This window comes from Sceloporus undulatus, chromosome 6, assembly GCF_019175285.1.
Source record: "Sceloporus undulatus isolate JIND9_A2432 ecotype Alabama chromosome 6, SceUnd_v1.1, whole genome shotgun sequence".
NCBI classification, from domain to species: domain Eukaryota; kingdom Metazoa; phylum Chordata; class Lepidosauria; order Squamata; family Phrynosomatidae; genus Sceloporus; species Sceloporus undulatus.
Genome location: NC_056527.1, coordinates 96975103 through 96982508, shown reverse-complemented (window position 1 = coordinate 96982508; position 7406 = coordinate 96975103).

Below are 7406 nucleotides of genomic sequence, written 5' to 3'. Positions count from 1 at the left end.
GTTCCTGTTTCAAATGTAATGTACTGTATAATTGGTTTGCTATGATTTTTATAAGAGAACCACTTGTGACAAGAGTGAGAAGGGAAAGGAAAGCAGACTGATAGGAAGCAAAGGGGAGGAAAGCAAGGGAAAGAATTATATTCAAGAGAACAGAGCTGTGAACACTTCAGGCAATAGTCCTTGCTTCTAATTATCAAGTAAGGTAAGAGGGAGGATTACTAGAGGTATTGTGTATTTTAAACCCTTTTACATAGCGCTTAAAAAAAAAAGAAATATTGTACATTTGGTGCAGTAGTCTGTTCCTCTTGTAGCACTTAAGAAGAGAGATTGGAAAGTAGTCAGGAAAGGGATAGTTGGGTAACCAGATTGTGTGAGGATACATTGGCACTCTTAGGGATTGCACTGTGCTACTGAATGATGGCAGTGCAGCAGCAAAAGAAGGGAGTAGCTTCTCACATTTTCCTTTGAAAATTATACTTGGGGAGAGTATGATTCTGCCATATGTTTCTCAACTCTAGTTTGATAAGAAAGGGAGAGAGATTGTGGATTTTTCCAAAGAGAATTTTGGAAAATGACCATATGTTGTAGTAATTTAGAGTGTCACTGGAATCTGAGTGCAGGAGACATGGGGATTTAATGTCAAAATGCTCTTCAAATATATTACCTTGTTGTATGACCTTTCATACTTTGTTATGAGGATACAGTGAAGGGAACAGGGAGAGCCATGTACAGTGTGCTGCCCTAAACCACCCAAAGTACAAAACTGCTGCAAGTTAGTCTTTTGTTTGCCTGTTGCAAAGGCCCCGGAAAGAGAAAAGGTTGAATTAAGGGAATGTCATACAGTTCTTTACCGTTACCTTCACATCCCTTGTCCTGTGAAAGTGAGAGAATTGGCAACATACAGTACTGAAAGGGATGAGTGCAGGAGAGGCAAGTACTGAAAAGAAATTGGTATCCTCTTTCTTTAGAACAGCAAAGAGGAAAAAGCTTCACAAGGAGATTTTGTAATAAATGTGGGTGACTGGGGAACAGCAATTGATCTCATGCCCTTTGTGCTTTAGAGGACTCTTGAGGAATTGCTTCAGGAAATATGCATATGCTCATGTGCATGCATAAACAATTTAAGTTTATAATTTACTAGCAAAGTGCCTTAAAATAGATAACGGCATTAGTGGACCAGTAGCCACATAATTCTCTTGCGTTGGGAGTAGTGAATTTCCATGGAGAAAAAGATAAATCATCTATGCACATACCCTGAAGTGTCTTCCAGGTGATAATGGATCACCCACAGTTGGGAAACACAGGGAGGTTTTGCTCCCAGTACACTGTTGTACCAGAGTACATGGTGGCCATTTACCTTTACCTGCCTGAAAAAATAAAAGGCATGTCCTTTTATTTTTTAAGCAGGCTGGATGGCCATCTGTTGAGGGTGCTTTGATTGTGAGTTCCTGCATGGCAGGGGGTTGGACTGGATGGCCCTTGGGTTCTCTTCCAACTCTGTGACTCTGCGATTCCTTGGTAGTACCAGTGAGAAGGGACTAACCTGTTTCATAGCTTTCATAATTCCTCCTCTCTTTATTCACATTTTGCCTTTTACCTTGAGACTGACTCACCGTGGCTTACAGATTAAAAATATTACAATTAAAAACATATAAAATGCCATACTAAAGCCCAAACTAAGAACCATATTAAAAGCATACACTCTAAAAGTTTTTTTAAACAGATGTTGGTCTGCCATGTGTCAGGAGTGCTGTGATTATGCATTTCTGCATGGCAAGAGGTTGAACTGGATGGCTCTTGTGGTCACTTCCAACTCTAGGATTCTATAAATACACCACTTACAGCTCTTCTTCATTTCTAAAAACCTGCCTGAATAAAAAAGTTTTGGCTTGTCGACAGAAGGACAGCAAGGAGAGGGAGCTATTCTCACCTTTCTAAGAAGGGAGTTCCAAAATGTAGGGGCAGCCACTGAGAAGGCCCTGTCTCGTGTTCCCACCGGCCTTACCTGTGGTGGCAGCAGGACCTAGAGAAGGGCCTCACCTGTGAGTCTTAAGGCACGGGCAGGCTTATACTGAGAGATACAGTTTGTCAAACTGGACCTAAGCTATACAGTATAGGGTTTTATAAGTCAAAACCAGCACTTTGAATTGAGCCTGGAAACAAACTGACAACCAGTGGCTCTATTTTAACAGGCGTATAGTATGATCCCTACGGATGTAGGGGCTTAGCAGTTGAGACGCTGACTCTGAGTACAATTGGATAAATAGGTACCACTTCAGTGGGAAGGTATTATTATTATTATGCTTTATTTATATAGCGCTGTAATTAAACAAACAATAAAATAGATAAAGTAAAATAAAATAATAAATAAATAAATAAAGTATGTACAGCGCTGTGTAAATTTACAGCGCTTTATAAATAAAGATTAATAATAATAATAATAAACCTGCCTATGGCATACAATCTAAGAAATAAAAGCATCATACATATAAATAACACATAACAATATAGGAAAGGGTTCAATAAAATAAAGCAGGCAACAAATTAAAAATGTCAAATAACAAATAATAGTCACGCAATGCCTGGGAACACTACTCTGAACAGGATGGCCTTCAACTCAGTTTTGAAACTGGTTAAAGAAGTGATAAAGGTTAACAGTGTTCTGTGCAGTGATGCTGGCCACATGGTCATGGAGCCGTCTTTGACAATGCTGGTTCTTCGGCTTAATAACAGAGATGGGCACTTCCCTCTACAGTTGGACTCCACTAGACAATCTTGTCAAACGGGGATTCCTTTACCTTTACTGTGGTCCCTGTGACCTTCCCCGGTTAACACTAGCTGCAGCTCTTTGTACCAGCTGAAGTTTCTGAAAACTCTTCAAAGGCAGCATACAATGTATTAACAGCAATCTAATGGGATGTGTAACCAAAGCATGTATCTAGAAATGGGTGCAACTGGTATACAAGCTTTAAATGTGCAAAGGTACTCCTGGACACTGCAAAAACCTGGGCCTCCAGATTCAAGGCTGGGTCCAGGAATACACTCAAATTGCAAACCTGAGTCTTTGAGGGGAGCGTAACCTCAAACAGCACAGGCTGTATCCTTATTCCCCAATCTGCCATTTGACTGACCAGCAGCACTTTTGTCTTGTCCGGATATTCTTTAGTGGACAGGTTTTGCCCCACTCCCAACTATATTTTCTGGCTTCCTTACTCTCTTGCCGCATAGGGCAAAGATGGACACAATGTGGCTCTCCAGATATGTTGGACTGCAGCTCCCATCAGCCCTGGCCAGCATAACTATTTGTGAACAATGTTGGCTGTTGTGTTGTAGAAAGCTGCACATTCCCCACTACCACCACAGGAAATTATTGTATCTGTGACAGTAAAAATAAAGTCTAATGGGAAATTAAAAGACTAACAAAATTATTTCTGATAACCAGGCAAGCTTTCATATCACTATCATGGCTAAAAGAAAATAAGGAACAAATTTACTAACTCAAGAGAATTTTGATGTGTAAATATGTCCTAGAATGAGAGAGAGAGAGAGAGAGAGAGAGAGAATGTATTTTATGGAAAGTATGTAGATTTAAGAGCTTTTTGCACAAGAGATAAATGGAAGCCATGACACAACTTTTTAATTGAGACCCCCCCTTTTTTCCCCCCTTATTAATCTCATCTTTACTCTGCTTTCATCTATTTAGGCACTGAAGGTAGGATCCAGTCAAATTACACTCTGTTCGTATGTAAGAAAATAAGAGTATGTTAGCTAGGCACCTTTGTTGGTTTTAAAGTAGTGGGAATCCCAGATTGAATTTCCAATCCAGATTACATCACACACTAAAGATGGGTACAAAAGCAATACTTTTAACTGGCAACACATACCTAAGACACTGTTAGTTGTGAACAATGTTCATATGTTTGAACTTCCAAGGCTGTCTGGAACCATACCTTGTTGTGTGCCTTCAAGTCGTTTTCAGCTTATGGTGACCCTAAGGCAGACCTATCATGAGGTTTTCTGGGGCTGAGAGTGTGTGACTCATCCAAGGCTACCCAGCAGGTTTCCATGGCCGAGTGGGAAATCTAACTGTGATCTCCAGAGTCCAACAGTCAAATCACTACTCAACACTGACTGTATGCATTTTTGAATGGGACACCTAGCTTTTAAATATCTACACCATTTACATTTTTCTTCTGGATGTTTGTTATTTTCCCAAACAGAGTAAGACAAGCATTGGAAAGCTGGTGCTTCCTACACATCTTTTCAAATTACATGTTTATTTTCCCCCGCCTGTAATGTTTGATACAGTTCCCAATTCATTTGCCACTGCTATTGCTGTTGCTGTTGTTGTTGTTATTGTGTGCCTTCAAGTAATTTCCAATGGATTTGTAATTGGTTGACCTGCCGAACCCAAAGGGTGCTCAACAATGGCTCCTTTTCATCCTGGAGAGAAATGATCAGTGGGGTCTCACAGGGCTCTCTCCTGGGCCCAGTGCTATTCAACATCTTTATCAGTGACTTGGAGGACAAAATTGTGGGCATACTTATCAAATTAGCTACTCCCCCAAACTAGGGGGAGTAGCTAATACCCCAGAAAACAGGATCAAAATTCAAGATGACCTGACTAGACTAGAAAGCTGGGCCAAAGCTAACAAAATGACATTCAACACAGAGAAATGTAAGGTACTGCACTTAGGCGGAAAAATGAAATGCACAGATATAGGATGGGGGACATCTGGCTGAATGAAATTACATATGAAAGGGATCTGGGAGTCCAAGTAGACCACAAGTTGAACATGAGTCAACAGTGCGATGCAGCAGCTTAAAAGGCCAATGCAATTTTAGGCTGCATCAATAAAAGTACAGTGTCTAGATCAAGGGAAGTAATAGTGCCACTATATTCTGCTCTGGTCAGGCCCCACCTGGATTATTGTGTCCAGTTCTGGGCACAACAATTTAAAAAGGATGTGGAGAAACTGGAGCATGTCCAAAGGAGAGCGACTAAAATGGTGAAGAGTCTGGAAGCCATGCCCTATGAGGAGCTGGGGATGTTTAGCCTGGAGAAGAGAAGGTTAAGAGGGATGTCATACTGAGGAGGGAGCAAGCTTGTTTTCTGCTGCTCCAGAGACTAGGACCCGGAACAATGGATGCAAGCTACAGCAAAAGAGATTCCACCTCAACATTAGGAAGAACTTCCTGTCAGTAAGGGCTGTTTGACAATGGAACAAACTCCCTCGAAGTGTAGTGGAATCTCCCTCCTTGGAAGTCTTTAAACAGAGGCTGTATGGCCATCTGTCGGGGATGCTTTGATTTGGATTTCCTGCATGGCAGGGGGTTGGACTGGATGGACCTTGCAGTCTCTTCCAACTCTATTATTCTATGATTCTATTATTGTGACAATTGGTGACCGTAAAACTATTATGGAGTTTTCTTGGCAAGATTTGTTCAGAGGGGGATTGCCATTTCCTTCCTCTAAGGATGTGAGAGTGTGACTTGCCCAAGGTCACCCAGGGGGATTTCCATGGCTGAGCAGGGATTCAAATCCTGATCTCCAGTCATAGTCTAACACTCAAACCATCAGACCCCGCTAGCTCTCATACTGTTTATGTATACCTTCCTTTTCCAGATGTGATCAATAAAGCTTGGAAGATGCCTTTTCTTCCACACCAATCTTCCTGCTATTCCCACACTGCTTCAGTTGACAGGTTACACACTTTAGGCATGAAAGTAATGCTTTTGAAAATACTCCAGTCCTATGTGAGTTAATTTATTCAGGTGTGACCTGTAACTCTATCTTCTTTCTTACCACTTCTATTTGTTTCTTTCCAGTAAAAATAAACAATAGGGAAGGGAACATGGGATAGCTGTATTATGCTTTTTGACTGTTAACGTCAGGAGCCTTCCATCTGGAGTCATCCATATTTGTGTTTTAAATTCAGATCTGCAACTGAAACAAGAACTTAAAACTTAAGCAGTATATGTATCAAGTGATCTTAATATTTAGTTATTTTAGGTTTATTTGATCAGGAAGTATATTTACAGGCTTATCTGGAGTACAGTATGTTCTAAAGATTATGTTTTGCAGAGATGTCTTGGCTCTGCAGTTGTTTTTGGAAATTAAGATAATCTTCTGGCCCAAGCTGCTTTACAACCTGATCCTATGCGTGTTTACAGAAATCTTCCACTTTGGTCAACTTCATTTGCACAAAGTAGGATTGTAGCATTTAAGTACTTTACACCATGATCACCCTTCCATATTCCTGTAAAGCTTGCCTGTGGGTTGTAAAAAGTTTTACATAAGAAACTGGTGTGTCTACCACTCCTACTGCTTTACCACCTCCTATTAATTCTGAGCACAGAGGCCCATATATTTTTCCCTCTGTGTTCCTCCTCTCACCATTCATTGTTTTACCCATACTTTGTTTTTAAGTTGTGAGCTCATTGAGAGAAGAAGAGACAGTTTGAATTTTCTTTGTAAAAGTTTCTGAATTCTCTGGTGGGATTGAATAAGTATAGCTGCCATGTCTCTAGATCTTTGCAAGCTCTTCTAGTCTCGCATTTTTGCACTGATATATGATAGAACTCTATGTATTCTATATGGTCTAATTATCCATGTTTTCTGATACCTGTTCTTCATAATTCATTATCTTTATTCTCTTTTCTCTAGCATTGTCTTGAAAAAAACTCTAGGTTATGGTAAGATCATGGAAAAGGACCAAAGCATTTTACTGTCTGGAACAAAGGACACAATGGTGTCCACACCCACCACCTACAGAAGTTGACTGTGCCAGCAATTCAATTTTATTTCTGTTTTGGTGAGATGAGAGCATCCTCTACTGTATCTAAGGGCAGTCACCCAGTTTATGGATGCAAGGGAGGGCAGGTTTTATGATCCAGCATCTGCTGCCAGAAGAAGTGTCTCTTCATTCTGTATTATTCTAAGGCTATACTCTATCTCTTATTCTTTGCCCCTCAGATCCCTCTTTAGGGCATTTCAGTTTTTAATCCCATGTTGAAGTCCTGGGGTGGAGGTCATTTATCTTGCTAATAGTACACAAATAGAATATATGTACACAAATCATTACACCCTCTTCCATTTCATTATATCCTCTTCCATTTTGCACACTATGGTTTCCAGTTATATATTCATATATTTTGTCAGGAGTGGCCTGAGACATTTTTATTCTTATTTCTATATTTGGGAGGTGAACAGAATGGGCAGGACAATCAACAGCAGTGACAAGACAGCATCCTTTGGTGCATCTGAGAATATCAGTCTATCTTTTGGATCATAGGATAGGCTGCAAGGCATGTACGTGACAGAAATTGGGAGTCCTTTCCCACTCCCAGAACTTCAACTCCCAGCATGCACCGAGGGAAAAGCGAGCCTCACGTGACAGAAAATC